General features: G+C 43.4%; 1 protein-coding gene across 1 annotated transcript in view; it reads right to left on the bottom strand.

Annotated features, from left to right (window-relative positions):
• The window catches only part of invs (inversin), an 81,842-nt gene extending 64,776 nt beyond the window's left edge, over nucleotides 1-17,066 (bottom strand). The window contains exon 1 of the mRNA XM_084336988.1: nucleotides 16,909-17,066. The gene's annotated coding sequence lies outside the window, so the exon portion shown is untranslated. The remainder of the gene's footprint in view (nucleotides 1-16,908) is intronic.
• Nucleotides 17,067-18,689: the final 1,623 nt, after the last annotated feature.

The following is an 18,689-nucleotide window of genomic DNA, read 5'->3' as shown; positions in this document are numbered from 1 at the left end:
CACACGCTCTCCTGAGGTAGGGTGCTGATTGGTGCATTCCCCGCCACACGCTTTTTGAGCGATTGCCACTTTCATCACGCAGCTGTCATAGTTTGTGATTAGCGCCCCTGAGGGCTTTATATACCTGGACCTTCCTTCTATCGTTGTCGGGTCGTTCTGGAATACAACTGCATTTGCCTGCTTTTCCCCCGTTGCTGTTCCTGGTCTACTTTCTCTCCAGGACCTTTCTGTTGAGAACCTTGTTCCCCGTTTGGAGCTGCGCCTCGTTTTACCCGCTTTACGCGTTGCGCTTGGGTGAGTGGAACCAAACCCCTCTGGATTATTCTGATTGTGTGTTTTAGAAGAGACACTGAAGATTTCGTTTTGTTTGCACTGACTCAGCTAAGTTGTGTGTTGTGGGGAACACTGAAGACTGTCACTGTCAATTGGTTCTGGACACAGCTAAAGGAGGAGGGAACCACACTGCCTCTGTGTTTCGTTGGACTGTTTTCTGATACCTCTCTCTCTCTCCGTTTTCCACCTTGAGTTAAAGCTGGGAGTATCTGCAGAGCCGCTATAACGTCACATGCCAATTCCCCACCGCTATCACCAGGAGGATTCTGCAGAGCCGCAGATGACTCTGCCGAAGGCAGTCTCCCTGTTTGTTTGATAATAGTACTTTACCCTTTTTTTGACTCTGTAAATAAATACGCCCTAGTATTTGGCTAACTCTGAACTACCTGTCTGTGCCGTTGCGTTTGAGGTCGGTTACAAACCATAACACCTAGCCATGCTCATTCTGCCGAAGATGCCGTAACTCGGCTTTGATGTCAATATTTAAAAAATCTGTCATCGAAATCATATTTCCTTTCCGGAGCCCTGAGATGTACTGGTGAGCTCCACTCAACTGTCTAACGGTTCGAGAGCGCCATCTGGTGGCCGATCGGCAGATCGGCCAAGAGGGAGGGGCGCGCCAAACAGGAAGTGCTCATCCATATGTGCTCCGGGCACTCGCGATCGGTAGCCGGACTCCATCTCAACACACTGGATGATCAATCGCTCGCCCTAACTCAATAAACAACGTTATTTGGACGTATATAGTATTATACAACCTGGAAATGGTTCATCAGGATCAACATCCCATAATCGAAAACGGTCTACTCTACGCTGATCGTCCAACGGCGCGAGGAACATACGGTAAGATTCAGCGTTATTTTCTAACGTATTCCATATAAACTGCTATGATGAACATATGACCCACTCTGGATGAAGCATCTAACGCTGCCCACGGAATTATAAACGATCCCCCGCCCATCCGGTCATCATCAGATCATACGTAGATCAACAGAAGTACGTCCAGTTGAAATTTTTCATCTCGCGCCGATCGCTACCAAACTGTATTTCATCATCAATATAATGCATTTAGGGCTATAAATCACGTTCTGAAGAAAGCTGCAGAAAACGATAAAAACATACTTATACTTTAGACCATATTTTAGTATGAATATGTGAATGAAAAAGTTTAACGTTGCTACACCCTGAACAATACATATAGGACATGAATGGGCCATAATAATGGCAATGTAGCAATAGAATTTAAAAAGTTATAGCCCTGCAAAGAAGGGGAACTTCTCCATAGACAAATAGAGCTGGCGAGGGATGGTAAATTATGAATTTAACCCATGGCGATTAAAGTGTTAACAAAGTAAATAAATAATGCATACATCTATATTGAAAAATCTGCTTAGCAAGCTCATTCTATCAAAATAGATGTGTAAGGAATAGTGGTGGGACTCGATAAAAAAATTTAGCGAATTAATTCGAGACTTTGTAGTTAATTAATCGAAATTAATCACATTTTAATCGCATTCAATATTTGATGCGAAAAGCAAAATTGTTCAATTCAAATGGATTTTGGTATACGAGTGAATCAATGAATATACATTATATATATGTTTAAGCAGAAAAATCCTGTATTAGCTACTACACAGACCAACAGATCAATGCAATTTTTTAACAAAGTGCAGACATTTTAGGAATAATATATAGCGCAAGGGACCTTTTGTAAACTCAAGCACTTTCGAGGTAAAAGTAAAACGCAGTACTTTCAAGTACATTCCAGAACAGTTGACCATTGAAAAAAAATAACTCTTGATTGATCTAAATTTCTCTTATTTTTTCAGTATTCTGTATGAATTTGCGATTTATTATACTTTATACTTATAGCACATGCATGAGTTTAGTCTCCTTTGAAAGGTAACATTCTTACTACGGCTGTCAGTTTATCGCGTTAATTCGATTAATTAATTACACAGCAAATTATCGCGTTATGAAAATTAACTCAAATTTTATAAAATAAATAAAATCAAAATTTATTTATTTATTATTATTATAATTTTTATCTCATTCATTCCATAAGAACGTAGAATAAACATTTACAAACTTTTTTTTTAAATGGTCCATTTGCATGTTCTTGGTATCTGATTCTAGGGACATCTATGGATCTCAGGGAATGTATTCCCAGTGTCAGAAATACTGTGTCTGTTACTAGGCTTGAGTAAATTGTAATGAACCAAATGAGAATATCAATTCAATAATTTTTTTTTTTTTTTTTTTACTGTGAATAACACCATGCTAAAATGTACCAGACCTGAAAAATCTAAGCAAACGAATAAAGGGAAGATGATTAAACAGAAGGTTTTGTAGATACAGTACTGAATTCTGCCATCCGGACACATTTGAAATATGATTATAGAATATAAAATAGCAGGCCTAAAATGGTTATGCGATTAAAATGTGATTAATTAGATTAATTCATTACAAATCCTGTAATTAATTAGATTCATTTTTTTAATCGCCTGACAGCACTAATTCTTACACAATAAAGAAAAATCATCATGCGATTAAATGCATAAATCTTTTTAACTTTTAATTCTTTCTGTAGTTAATTAATCGAAATGAATGCGATAAAGTCTCAGCCCTAGTAAGGAACAAAGACACATAGTGTCATAGATTTAAAAGGTTGTGTTTAGCTCAGGGTGTTGTGTTTAGCAAATATGTGGCCTTTGCTCACAGATTTTCCAGCACAACACAAACACATGTAAATACATGATGAAAGAATAACATTGTGCATCAACTGTGATGTTGGCCCAATGGAAAAACAGTCTCTCTTCCTCCTGGATCAACAAATAGGCAATAACGAACTTAAATACTTACAGTACAGTAGCTAACCTACAAAGACGGCTCGGAATGTCAGTCTACCAGGAGATTTCATACCATGGTGTTGAGACAGTTAGCTCTGGTTGGGTGCCCTGTATCGGCTGTGGTCTGTGAGTGTTGCACGCGGTTGTTGTTGTCAAGTATAAGTATAGATCTCATCTTAGCAAATATATAAATCACCATATTGTAAAATTTGCTGACGACAGCATTATCCTATCTCTTCTCAGTCAGTCAGATAAATCACATGGACCCATAATACAAGACGTTGTAGGGTTCCTTATAACAGGGGTTCCCAAAGTCGGGGGTCGCGAGCCGCCGCGGGGGGGGGGGGGGGGGGGGGGGGGTCGCCAGATGATTTCCAAACAAAATTAAAAAAAAAAGTGGCCACTGAACTTAGAAGCAGGCCAGGACAGTGTTTCTAGTTGCAGCAGCGCAATAGTTAGATAACCTAGGTGGGGAACAACCAGGAGATCACTGCAACTCACACAAGTTGGAGAACTATCTCTCTCTCTCTCTCTCTCTCTCTCTCTCTCTCTCTCTTGCTCTCACACACACACACAAAAGGAGCCGCATGTGATTGGTGGAGGCGGGACCCTTACAAAAAACTGTTGTTGCTAATCATTGACACATGCTAGCCTGTAATAATCCCCCCCAGAAAAATCTACTTTGCATTTGATATATTGCAAATATATGCCATCACACACACTGGCATTTAAAGGGTTAGAATTATAAAATTAATATGTGGTGTTATGATCAGGGCTGAAGTTGAATAAAAGATTGTATTATTTTCAATCTGACATTACAAAAAAACTGAAAATCCATCTAAATCAGTGTTGTTGCTAATCATACATATGCTAGCCTGTTTTTTAACAATAATTTGTGATGCCATTACAAACACTGGCATTTAAATGGTACAAATAAAAAAATGCCTGCACCAGAATGAAGGAAATGAAGTCTTTGTAACAAGAAATGTTCTGGTGGGGGACCCCCAGACCCCCTGCTTAAAAAGTGGCCTGACTGGGGCTATATTTTGCACTATATTTCCTGGCCTGAATTATTTCCCCAGTCCGGCCCTGGTTAAAAGCCTCCAATGCTTATTAGTGTGTGTGCGTTTGGACATGTGCATGTTTCAACCATTTCCATTTATAAAAAATAAAAATAAAAAAATTATCTCCTATAATAGTGGGGGTTGCGGCTCTCTGACCCCGTTATTTTTGGGTCGCGGCCTGAAAAGTTTGGGAACCCCTGCCTTATAACAATAACTTGACAACACATGAGTTTAGTTTAGCCACAGCTACAGGTTTACTCTGGTCAGGTCAGGAATGCGACAACAGACATCATCAGTCGATCACAACACTCTTCAACACAGACGATACGTTTCGAACAAAAGTGTGTTACAATCATTTTCATATAACACTACATGGGACAGCTCTGCTGTAAACACTGGAAATAACCTCGGTTTCTATGCCCACACGCAACCACTGCAACCGGGATGTGCGCAAAACTTCACCCTGGACTCTGGTTTTCAAAGACCGCGGTTGCAGTGTAGCAAAACCCCGGTTGTGTGTGGGCGAACAGTGCAACTGCACACATACAATCACGGTTACATTAAACCCAGCGTTCGTGTGGACAGGGCCTTAAATTTAGTGACAACACAGATGTTATAATAAAAAAGGCTCATCAGCGTCTGTACTGTCTTCGCAAACTAAACTCCTTTGGAGTCGACCAGAGAATTCTGACATTTATTGAGAGTATTTTAACCTTTTCATTTGTATGCTGGTTCACATCCCTCTGTCAAAGAGACAAGAACAAACTGCAAGGTGTTGTCAACCTGTCAACCTTAGCAAAAAAAATATCGGCAGAACACAAAGATCCCTAATGCAGTTTTACAATACAGTGATCAAGAAAGCACATAAAATAATTGATTGCCCTCAGGAAAGCGCTTTAGACAGCCTGCCTGTAAAACAAACAGAAGAAAGTTTGGGTTTGTACCAGAGGACTACCTCACTGAGAGGCCACAGTACGTCAGACTAAAGGACAGTCAGTCTGACGTACTGGTGAGCAACACCGGCGCCCCCCAGGGAACTGTGCTGTCACCCTTCCTCTTCACCCTCTACACCTCAGACTTCTGCCGCAACTCCAGCGGGTGCCACCTGCAGAAGTTCTCAGACGACTCCTCCATCGTAAGCTACATCACCGACGATGATGAGGAGGAGTACAGAGCCCTGGTGGAGAGCTTCGTGGGGTGGAGCGACAGCAACCACCTCCAACTCAACACCAGTAAGACCAAGGAGCTGGTGGTGGACTTCCGGAGGGGCAAGAAGAGGCCCCCCCCGATTCCCATCTCCATCCGAGGGGTGGATGTGGAGATGGTGGACTCATACAAGTTCCTTGGGGTACACCTGAACAATAAACTGGACTGGTCGGACAACACAGAGGCCCTCTACAGGAAGGGACAGAGCAGGCTGTTCTTCCTGAGGAGACTCAGGTCCTTCAATGTGTGCAACAAACTGCTGCAGTCTTTTTACCAGTCTGTTGTGGCCAGCATCCTCTTCTATGCTGTGGCATGCTGGGGAGGCTACATCAACTCAAGGGACACCAACAAGCTCAACAAGCTGGTGAGGAAGGCTAGCTCCGTGGTGGGAGTCGAGCTACCTAGACTTGAGGTGATGGTAGAGAGGGGGATGATAAGGAAGCTGGATGCCATCATGGAGAACCCCTACCACCCCCTCTACGACGAGCTAGTCAAGATGAGAAGCTCGTTCAGCCACAGACTCATTCCCCCCGACACTCAACTAACCGCCTCGGACAGTCCTTCATACCAGCGGCCATCAGGCTCCACAACAGTGGGCAGCGACTAGCAGCCTCCAGGCCCCACAACAGGGGGCAGCGACAGCGACTGCTACCAGACATTGACCTGGGACTTATAGGAACCCAAGGGGGACAACGTAGACTACCCTGGTACTTTGATTAATGTATACTCAGTAGATAGTAAATTATAACACTACCTCATGCATACTGCACCTTATGTGACACTGTGATTAATGTGAATATTCCTCAGCTAGTCAGATAGTAAATATATTTGACCATATTGATCAATTGTTTACACTGCCTGTGTTGTCTTTTACTACCTGTATACTGTGTTGTTTTACTACCTGTACCCCTCCCCCTCCCCCCCATGCTGCTATGATGTCTGAATTTCCCCAAGGGATCAATAAGGAATATCTTATCTATCTTATCTTATCTTAGAGGCCATTCGACTGTGAAGGCCACAGTACAAGGAAATGTCAGTTTAACCCTTGATTTAAAAAATGTTGACGAAAGTGCACTTTTGTTATTTAATTTTTTTGTACTGACCGAATCAATTTATTTTATTTATTTGTTTTTTTATTGGACTGACAGATCAACAGTGTAGGGATCCTGTTCTGGCAGTGTCATGTCTCTTGTGCTTTGAAGTGTCATGTATGTCTCTTGTCCCTGTTTTGTCCTGAATGTATAGAAATGCAGCTGTTTGCCGTATCATGCTCTAAATTGCCCCTTGCGGACTAATAAAGTTTTTTTAATTGATTTGAATTGAATTAAACTGGTCTTACACAGAGTGCAGTGCCGTTGAGCCGCCATAGGGGCAGAGTGGCTAAGTGTGAGTGAATGAAGAATGAAGGAATGAGTTAACGAGTGAGTGGGTTAGTGAAACTGCCGGTCATAGAGGTGTCGTGGAAGTCAAACGAGGAACTCCTGGTCCGATCATCCAGCTCCAGATGCTCAGATGCAACACCAAAATCTGCCTAACTCTTTCCGTGCCACTCACGAGATTTCTCGTGTTTTTTTATAGTGGTTGAAAGCCACTCACGAGACTTGGAACTTCCTTAGGCGCCTGAGGAAGTAGAGGCGTTGTCGTGCCTTCTTCACAACACTGTCAATGTGTGTGGTCCATGTCAAGTCCTCGGATATGTGGGCTCCGAGGTACTTGAAACTGTTCACTCTCTCAACCGGTGCCCGTCGATGCTGAGGGGGCTGTAGTCCTTGACCCCCGACCTCCTGAAGTCCACAATCATCTCTTTTGTTTTGCTGACGTTCAGGGAGAGGCAGTTCTCCTGACACCACTGTGACAGATTCTCTACCTCTTCCAGGTAGGCCCTCTCGTCGTTGGCAGAGATCAGGCCCACCACTACTGTGTCATCAGCAAATTTGATGATTGTGTTGTTGTTCCGCTGTGCCACGCAGTCATGTGTGTACAGGGAGTAGAGGAGGGGGCTCAGAACACAGCCCTGGGGGGCCCCATGTTGAGCTGATGGATGGAGGAGGTGCAGTTGCCTGCTCTTACCACCTGGGGTCTGCCCGTCAGGAAGTCCAAGACCCACTGGCAGAGGTCATAGTTCAAGCCCAAGTCCCTGAGCTTGGCTATGAGTTTGGAGGGGACTATGGTATTGAATGCTGAGCTGTAGTCGATGAACAGCATTCTCACATAGTTCCCCTGCCTCTTGTCCAGGTGTGATGCTGCTGTGTGCAGCACATGGGCTATGGCGTCCTCCGTGGACCTGTTGGGGTGATATGCAAATTGCAGGGGGTCCAGGTTGATGGGAGGGAGGAACAGATGTAGCCCTTCACTAGCTTCTCAAAGCACTTCATGGCTATGGAGGTGAGGGCTACAGGGCGGTAGTCGTTGAGGCAAGCAGCGTAGATTTTTTGGGTACAGATGATGGTGGACTTCTTCAGACAGGTGGGGATGACAGCTTGTTCCAAGGACAGGTTGAAGATGTCAAGTGAATACCGGGGCCAGTTGGTCGGCACAGACTTTTAGGACGCGGCCGGGGATGCCGTCCGGTCCTGCTGCCTTCCTGATATTCACTTTTTTAAAGGTCCGCCTCACCTCATGCTCTGTTACCCTGAACACACTGAGTCTCCATCAGCAGACCCCCCCCCCCCCCCCCCCCCCCCCCAAAAGGCCTGCAGCAAACCCAAAGGCCTATACAGAACCCTAAGGCCTGTACCGACCCAAAGGTCTGTACCTTACGAACCCTAAGGCCTGTACAGAACCCAAAGGCCTGCACCAAACCCAAAGGTCTGTACCGAACCCTAAGGCCTGTACAGAACCCAAAGGCTTCACCAAACCCAAAGGTCTGTACCGAACCCTAAGGCCTGTACAGAACCCAAAGGTCTGTACAGAACCCAAAGGCCTGCAGCAACCAAAGCCTATACAGAACCCTAAGGCCTGTACCAAACCCAAAGCTTGTATCAAACCAAAAGGCTGTACTAAAACACAAAGGCCTGTACCGAACCCGGAGGCTGTACCGAACCCGGAGGCCTGTACCGAACCCGGAGGCCTGTACTGAACCCGGAGGCCTGTACCCACCGGCTCAGTAAAGAACACATACTGTACAGCCCGATAGCCCACATAGTGATGGTGTCTAATAAGACCATAGCTTTATTATTCACTGAAGGAAGGCCTGGTAAACAACACCCATGCACGTATTTAGAGGTTAGGAATCAGAGTCTCAGTAATAAGAGCCTGAGCAACATCGCTCTCTCTCTCTCTTTCTCTCTTTGAATAATCCTAATTATCACGAGATCTCGACGAGCTGGAAAATATAATTTACTTACGTAAATCCTTTGTGACAAAAGGTATGCACTATGTTACATAATGGACGTAGCCTGATGTGGCAATCCCCCCCCCCCGCCGTGGTTTGTAGGCTGGTGTTGTTATTCACAGCCTCAAACCTCGCATAGAAGGAATTGAGATCATTTGCTAAGGAGATGTCACTGTTCAGTTGAGGGAGGTGCCTTTGTAGTCTGTCATTGTTCTGAGGCCCTGCCACATACCTCTAGAGTCAGCCTGTTCAAACTGAAGTTCAACTTTCAGTTCTCCTGACGTTGTATCTTGCCGTCTTGTGTTCTTCCATGTTGCCTGTCACCAGCCCGGTGTTGTAGGCTGATGTGCGCACTTTCAGAGCTCACGGACGGATTTATCTACCCAGGCTTTTGATTTGGGTATTCTAATTGTGGTAGAGGGGATTGTTTCTTCTACCAGAGTACAGACAAAGTCAATCACCGTTTCAGTGTATTCGTTAATATTGGCTGTGTTATCACGGAATACACTCCAGTCTGTGCATTCAAGCGCAGCTTGGAGTGTCTCCTCTGACGTCACGGTCCAACGCTTAACCTCTCGCGATACTACCGGCGTTCGCTTGAGACTTTGTTTATACTTTGGCAAAAGAAAGATGGCGGCGTGATCGGACTTACCGAATGGACTAAGAGCCTGTGACTTGTACCCATTCTTAAATTGCGAGTATACATGGTCTAATATGTTCTCGCCTCTGGTGGGACAGGTCACATGCTGATAGAAATTCGGCAACACCTTTTTAAGACGCGCGCTGTTGAAATCGCCCAGAACCAAAATGGCAGCGTCAACGCTAGCTATCTGTAGTTTGTTTACCTCGTTGTGTAACTTTGAAAGTGCGGCCCCAGTGTTCGCGTGTGGTGGAATGTACACTCCGATGAGGATGATGGACGTTAACTCCCTCAGGAGAAAGAAGGGTCGACATTTGATCGTGATAAACTCCAGGTCTGGGGAGCAGTGGTTAGACAATTCCTTTGCGTTGCCTAAATCGCACCACTCCTTGTTTATCATGAAGGCAATGCCGCCTCCTTTTGTCTTTAGTGACTCTTCTGCCGTCCGGTCCTTGCGGAGAACGAAGAAGTGGTCTGCCGGTTCTATTGCGTGATTCGGGACATCTGGACTCAGCCAAGTTTCTGTGAAACAGAGGACGTTACAATCCCGAATGTCCCTCTGGAATTGGATCCGTGCTCTGATGTCGTCCAGTTTATTTCCTATCGATTGCACATTGGCCAACAATATGCTGGGCAATGTGGTTCTGTGTCGTTTGGACCTCAATCTGTTCCGGACCCCGGCTGCTCTTCCTCGCCGTCTCCCCTTTTCCTTGCGTCGGCCACAACAAAGGATCTCGGCGGGCCACTGCTGCTGTTCTGCAATCCGATCCAGAGAGCAATCCAATCGGTAAGTTTTCCAATGTCAATGATTGACTGACGGTCATACACATATAATGCACCAACAGTTGGTGCAAATAACACTCTTAAAACTATAAAAATTAACAAAAGTAAGCACAGTCTCGACGGAGCTAACAGAAAGGCGGCCGGTCGGAGCAGCGCCATAGCCATAATGTGTTAAGATCCCACAGTCAAAACTGTTGACGAAGGGAAACCGAAGGGAAACCGAGCTTTCGCAGTCGCAGCGCCGAAACTCTGGAACAAGCTCCCGCTAACCATCAATTCTGCAAACACTCTGCGCACGGACTTTTAATTAACACATTCCCTGCCATTGGTTATATCCATCAATATAGCCAGTCTGCCACCACTCTAAGCCTATGGAGATGTTCACCTTCTTTGCAGGGCTATAACTTTTTAAATTGTATTGCTAAATTGACATTACTATGGCCCATTCAACATCGATTATCTATCGTTCAGGATGTAGGAACGTTATACTTTTTCATTCAAACATTCATACAAAAATACCTTCTAGAATATATGTTTTTATCGTTTTCTGCAGTAATTCCTAGAACGTGAGTTATAGGCATAAACACATAGATTATCGATTGCCGTTTATTCCCGATACACGCTATATTAAAAAATTCAACTGTATATGATCCTATACGTTATGCGTCATCATGCGTGGAGGAAAGGGGGGGGGGGTCGTTTATAATTCCGTGATCGTCAGTAAATGCTTTATGTAGTATGGGTGATATATTGATCAGATCGGTTTGCAGTGAAATGAATAAACAATTGGGCTGAAAATAACGTTAGCGTCCTCTTACCGTTCGCCAATGAGACTGGCGGTGAAAGATCCCAGGTATAGGACGTCGATCGCCTAGGTCCATTTCCGGTTTGTATGTCGCAATAAACGCCGAAATCATATCGATTATTAAGTTTATAAATCGATCCATTATGTACATAGTGTCTGTCGGGAGCCTTGCGACAATATCTGACGGCCGGATGAATTTAATCGACGCACACCTCCAACTTCCTGTTGTTCGAGTGTAACTCGCCCGACCATCCACCAGGCGGTGGTATTGAGCCGTCGTTGTATTGAGCCGTAGGGTCCAGCTGCAGCGCCGGAGGTGTATATATGAATTATGAATGCCATGGCGAAAAAAATTAAATATTGATCTCAATATCGCTGTACAGCGTGGTCTTGCGGTCAAAGCATGGTGGGCAATAACGTGTTACAGCGTGAATGGCGGTGGATGTGTTAAGGCCATGCTCAAAACTCACCCTTTCTCCATAGACAATCCTTGAACTAGTTTTTGTGTTGTAGTATGACAGGTGTATTTATGTCCATCTGTTCTCTGTCTGCTTGGTTGGCCTGCATGTATTTTTTCCCCTATTGTTAGGTGTATTTATGTCCGTCTGTTCTCTGTCTGCTTAGTTGGCCTGCATGTATTTTTGTCTGTTTTCCTATTGTTTCCTGTCTTTTTGTTTTCTTCTTTCCCTGGGCTAACTATTAGTTGGGGGCGCAATATAAATAAATGTATCATATAATATCATATCAAAGGCAGCATCCTTGAGTGGACGGACTCTAGATGAGTGGAGACCTGTCTGTTACATGTCTGTTACGTGTCTGTTCTCTGTCTGTTACGTGTCTGTTCTCTGTCTGTTACGTGTCTGTCACGCGTCTATTACGTGTCTGTTCTCTGTCTGTTACGTGTCTGTTACCTGTCTCTTACCTGTCTGTTACCTGTCTGTTACCTGTCTGCCACGTGTCTGTTACCTGTCTGTCACGTGTCTGTTACCTGTCTGTTACGTGTCTGTCACCTTTCTGTTCTCTGTCTGTTCTCTGTCTGTTCTCTGTCTGTTACCTGTCTGTTACGTGTCTGTTACCTGTCTGTTACCTGTCTGTCATGTGTCTGTTACCTGTCTGTTATGTGTCTGTTACCTGTATGTCACGTGTCTGTTACGTGTCTTTAGGGCTGGGCGATATGGCCTAAAAATAGAATCTCTGATTTTTTTTAAAGAAAATTCGATTTACGATTTTAATCGATTTTTTTCTCTTGAAAACTAGAAACGCCAAGGAAATCATTCAAATAACCTTTCTTTTTATTTGACACAAAAAGCTTATCAAACCAAGATGAATTTCCCTATTGGGATTGAAGGGCAAACCTAACTTTCACAAATATTCACTTAAAAAAAAAAAAATATATATATATATATATATATATATATATATATATATATATATAAAAGGTTACTCTTGATCAAACAAAGATGAATGTCCCTATTGGGATTACCGTAAATCCTCAAATAGAGGAGGGACCTCCGATAAAGGAGGGGCCTCTTATAATGGGGGGGGGGTGTTGATGTATTTAGACAAACACAGGACGGTCTCTAATATAAGGTCGCAAAAAAAAGTATTTTTTTTAAATTTTTCGTGCCGTGATATAGAATGAGATAAACTCTTGCCAATGGAAATCAAGTACTGCCTCCCGCTACACTGACTACCGTACATTAACGTTTCCCTCTGGTTAGCTTTAGCGCTAGCCGCTAGCTAACGTTGTCATAATATCTAGATCTGTGGTGTCAGCTGGATGATGTTGACTTCGTTTGCAAACGTTAACGTTCGCTATCTATATGGCATTGGCAGACGAGGCTGGCGTTGTCCAGTTGACACCACGGACGCGAGAAGTGGGGGTGCGACGGGTGCTCCAGCACCCCCTGCTGGCGGGGAGGGTAACTGCAACTGCAAGGTGGTTTTGACCTTTATTCCATTGGAATACCGACGCTACTCAATGTCATAGAGCGGAACGGCACTGCAGATTTACCCTATTCTTGGAATTCATTGCCAGATCCATAGGGGCGCTGTCTCGATAATGCAGTGTTATTAAAACAGCGTGTAGTCGACTCATGAACCGGTTGGGATTCGAATAGACGCGGCCTGGAAGCGTCAACGCGGAACTGGAAATCCGTTGGTAAAATCATAGATATCTATAGAACACTAGATAGCTTAAGGCGGAGTCACCAGCGTCACTGAACCGCCGCCATCTTGCCCCAGTCAGCCTTGAGTGAGAGTGAGTGAGCTGCACAGACAAAAATACTCATAACTCGCTGAAATATTGACGGATTTACAAACGGGTTGGTTTGCTATAAACATCAAAGATGTAGTTATGATACTGCATACTTATAAAAAAAAATTAAAGATGTTTTTTTTTACAAACCGCTTGAATCATAGCCACGTTAATAATGCTTGTAATAAACCAAACCGTTTGTAAATCCGTCAATATTTCAGCGAGTTATGAGTATTTTTGTCTGTGCAGCTCACTCACTCTCACTCAAGGCTGACTGGGGTAAGATGGCGGCGGTTCAGTGACGTCGCTCTCCATTGGCCGGCAGCGCGGGTAAGCTATCTAGTGTTCTATATATATCTATGGGTAAAATAAATAGCGGCCTGGAATAGTTTTTGTTTTGGGACAATTCGCAGTAAAGGAATATATCTGTCGGCAATGTTGTATGCGGGAACGAATTGCAGAGAGGGAGGACTGACTGAAGTGGAGAGTGTGTTTACGTCTCAGAAAATAAATGTCTCATCTGATTTCTTTAATAATAATAACCTGGACTTGCTGCAGCATATGCATCAGGATATTCTGGACTCACTGGACATTCATGTTGTCATGAAGGAGTTTATTTCCACCACTCCTGAACGCAAGACCACCTTCTGTGTTTTACCGTCTTCGGAATAGGTAATGTGTGTTATTATCGCTCCTGCAGCGATTGTTGTTGCGACAGTGACACACACACACACACACACACACACACACACACACACACACACACACACACACACAGATCCTGTGCGGTGTGCGAAACGAAAGTCCAAACGATAGTTGTTGCCGCTTGCGTCTATCGACAATAAATCTTCGTCTGATTAGAGAAAAAACTGCTGCATTTCGTGTGTGAACTGTCCACATGTTGGTGTTCAAGTTTGTCTGTTGTAGTGTAAAATATTGATCTTTCAAATGAATGGAAAATCACGAATGATGCGCTTCGCGCATGCATTTAATGACGTTATTATTATTATTATTATTATTTATCTCCGACTCCCGCACCCCCAAGTCTGACCCACTTCTCGCGTCCTTGGTTGACACATTACAGACCATGATGCTATGATAATGTTAGTAGCTAAAGCTACTGCATGTAAACAACTCGATTCAACTGAGGAAGTCGAGAAGGTACCACACGCTAAACCGTCCCCGGACCCCACAACCTAGTATAGACAGTTCCAACTTCAGTGTGTGAATTACGTTAATCCCACAATTACTCAACTGCACTCAATATTTAAATACCAATGCTAGTCTAAATGAATGTAGACAGACAATGTACGTATTAAAAAATTAAAATAATAATAATAATAATAATAATAATAATAATAATAATAATAATAATAATAATAATAATAATAATAATAATAATAATAATAATAATAATAATAATAATAATAATAATAATAATAATAATAATGCAATAAAAGTCTGAAAATGAAGGGATTATGTCCATGAGTGTCATTTTTAGAAATTAAAGCCTGCCTCTTATATAAGCCTCTCTCTAAAAAAGGCCTGGGCCCTCATTCATCAACGTGACGTAGAAAATGTTCTATTTCCATACTTAAGCACAGAATTTAGAATATGTGCACGCACAAAAAAAACGGGATTTATCACACGTGCGTACACAGGTCCTCCGCACACCTGTCTTGATAAATATGACTTTGATCCTACGTTTGAGCTTGTGCACTGTTTTAAGTATTTGCATACCAGAACCGCCCGATTAACCATATACGGTAATGGAATACCCCCATGAAATGTGGAAAAATGGACTAAGCCGAGGGAAGCGTGTTATGTGACAGGCTGACAGACGTGTACACGTACGGTGATGTCGGATATGATATCTATTAACCATTGCTGCCTGGGCAGCGCAAACACTAATAAAGACCGTGCTGGAATATGACTGCCTTTTCCCGTTTTGTTTGATTAATACCCAGGGATTAAAGTTCTCCTCAATTTTATTCCAAATCGCGACGGATTTTCCGTCAATTTTCTACCTGCTGCATATGATTTCTAGAGGCATACAATCTATTTTGATGTCAGTATTGGGTAGCCTATATAAACAATAATACGAGAGCATATACAAGAACAATGAATCTCACAGCCATGTATGATGTAGCCTATACGCCATGTGTAGCCTGCCTATATGTGATCAATACAAACTTGAACTTGAATTCCATCATGTCTGTGTGCGGGTCACTGCGGGAACTCACAAGGCTGTTGTCACAATGTAAATAAGAACGTGCACTGAAAAGTTACAGTATGTAGTTGGTTGATTATCTGTATGACAGTCAGTAAACCCTTGCAAAAAGTATCCGTTTTATTTAATGAATTGAAAACATTCAGCATCGCCTTCCTCCCGGCATGCAGCAACAACATGTATCAGGCAAATGCGCATCGCAACATTGACTGAGTGGAATCCCTTTCTATTCACATAACTGCATTTGTGATGGAGCTTTGACAGCTACAGTAACAGTCTATTGCTCGATCCATCTCCAATATCACGATGGACCGTGCCGGTGGCAAAGACCCGAGGGTGGAGAGGACTTGAATGAATTCCATCATCATATTTATATGTTGTGTCTGTCCACTATGTTTATGTTACTTTGTTATTCCCCCCCCCCCTATCTATGTAAAGCGACCTTGGGTCTCTTGAAAGGCGCTATATAAAATGAAGCTATTATTATTATTATTATTATTGTTATTATTATTATTATCACATCTGTGCGGGAGCTCACAAATAGACTGTTAGTCTCAGTGAAGTTTCAACGGAGGTCATCTATTCTAACCAACAAATTGAAGTAGAAAGCATTTCGTGACCAATCTTATTTGGAAACATGACACACAAAATAATTAGCTTTTTATTTGAAACAATATTTAATCGCGTTTGGAAGTTGGTGTTTTGCGTCTGCCCCCCCGTGCCAAACAAGCAGGCCAACCTCTTGTTCGCGTGTGAGCCCGTTATAATTACACTACTGTCGCTATTTTACAATGAACTATAATGAATTACGGGTCATACAGAAGTTGAACACTAATGCACGGAAGCTTATTTCCGCGTTGAAACTAATGCAGAACTGAGGAGCGCTTATGCCGTAGTAACGATGTTCTACCACTGGGCATCAGCTACGCATGCTCTGAGCTGTGCGTAAATATAAGCACGAAGTCAAGTTCAAGTTGAAATTGATGAATCCCACACTTTGCTTAGAAATGGTCGTACGCACAGGTTAAGCACATATCTGTGCGTAAGTCACGTTGATGAATGAGGGCCCTGGTGCTCTTTGCAGCTGAGGTAAATAGAAGACCCGTCTTATATTTGAGGATTTACGGTAATAGTGCAATAACTTGCTTTTTCACCAAACTTCACTTAAAACAAATAAAATGTGCCTCTTGATCAGCAAACAAGAATGAATTTCCCTATTGGGATTAATAAAGTGCAAATCTAACTTTCACCAAACATCACTTTTTGTAAAATAAAAGGTGACCCTAAAGAAAAAAAAAGATAAAAAAAAAAGAAATTAAAAAATCAAAATTGTCCTAAATCATTCATTCGAATTAATCGCCCAGCCCTATGTGTCTGTTACGTGTCTGTCACGTGTCTGTCTCTCACCCAGCAGAGCGGCCCAGTGCAGGGGTGTCCTGAACAGGTTGTCGTAAGCCGTCACGCTGCAGCCCTCGTAGGAGGTCAGCACCTCCACCACCGCCTCGTTACCGTCGGCAACGGCAAAGTGCAGCGGAGTCCGGCCCTCGTAGTCCTGCCAGTTCAATAGGGACTCGGTGGGGGCTGCTTCCTGTGTGCACAGACACACACACACGCACGGACACACACACACACGCACGGACACACACACACACACACACACGGACACGCACACGAACACGGACACGCACACACACACATACACACACACACACAGACACACACACACAACATTTGAAAGACATAAGAATCAAACTGTAAAAGAAAACAGATATCATATAATATATATAATCATATATATGAATAATATATATGATAAACATTGTTGATATGAGGTGAACTGAAAACTCAACACTGGTTCTATAATGAAAGCCAATAAATGTATGTGACAAAGCACTGATGCCTGCTGATTCTTTCTTGGTATTACCCATAACAGCAAATACAACACACAGTTCAAGTTCAAGTTCAAGTTCTTTAATAGTTGTCATACAGAAGTACAGAATACTTTCATACAAAATGCTTCTTACTGTTACGCTCCAGAGACTGTGCTAGACAAGATAGTATCAAATAACATAATAACATAATATAGCATGAATTTAGAAGAAGAAAATGAGGTCACAGTGTTCAGTATAGACATATGTACAATGTTCTGAGTTACCATATAATATACAATACACAATACTATGCAGTGTACTAATGTACAGTACTATCTAGTGCAAAGCAGAAATGGGATGAGGTACAATTTTAGGTACAATTTACAGTAAGGTGTACGAGTTGTAGTGCAATCCTTCATCCATAAATATAAAGTGTGGGGAGTGGGTGCTACAGTGTGTTTGTTTAAAGTGGGTGTGTGCTATAAAGTGTGTGGAGTGGGTGCTACAGTGTGTTTGTTTAAAGAGTGTGTGTGCGTGTGGATGTGTGTGCTATGTGCGTTTGGTGGTTGTTGTTGTGTAGTGTTCATTCATTGTTCGTTTAGCAGCCTGATGGCCTGGGGATAGAAGCTACTTCTGAGTCTTTCTGTGCTCGCCTTGAGACTCCGGTATCGCTTGCCTGACCGCAGCAGTTCAAAGAGGCAGTTGTTCGGGTGACTGGAGTCTTTAATGATTCTCTTAGCCTTGCCCTTGCAACGCTTGTAGTAAATGTTCTGGAGGGTGGGGAGCCCCCCTCCAATTGTGCGTTCGGCTGAACGTGTCACTCTTTGTAGTCTGCTTCGGTCTTTTGCAGTGCTATTCCCAAACCAGGAGGTGATGTTGCCGGTCAAGATGCTCTCTATTGTACATGAGTAGAAGTTCTTAAGGATCTTCTGGCTGACTTGGAACTTCCTTAGGCGCCTGAGGAAGTAGAGGCGTTGTCGTGCCTTCTTCACCACACTGTTAATGTGTGTGGTCCATGTCAAGTCCTCGGATATGTAGGCTCCGAGGTACTTGAAGCTGTTGACTCTCTCAACCGGTGCCCCGTCGATGCTGAGGGGGCTGTAGTCCTTGACCCCCGACCTCCTGAAGTCCACAATCATCTCCTTTGTTTTGCTGACGTTCAGGGAGAGGCTGTTTTCCTGGCACCATCCCGCCAGGACCTTGACCTCTTCCAGGTAGGCCCTCTCGTCGTTGGCAGAGATCAGGCCCACCACCACTGTGTCGTCAGCAAATTTGACGATTGTATTGCTACTCCGCTGAGCCACACAGTCGTGTGTG

This window comes from Notolepis coatsorum (assembly GCF_963971535.1).
Source record: "Notolepis coatsorum genome assembly, chromosome: 19".
In the NCBI taxonomy this organism is placed as follows: domain Eukaryota; kingdom Metazoa; phylum Chordata; class Actinopteri; order Aulopiformes; family Paralepididae; genus Notolepis; species Notolepis coatsorum.
This window is presented reverse-complemented; position numbering and strand designations above follow the sequence as displayed.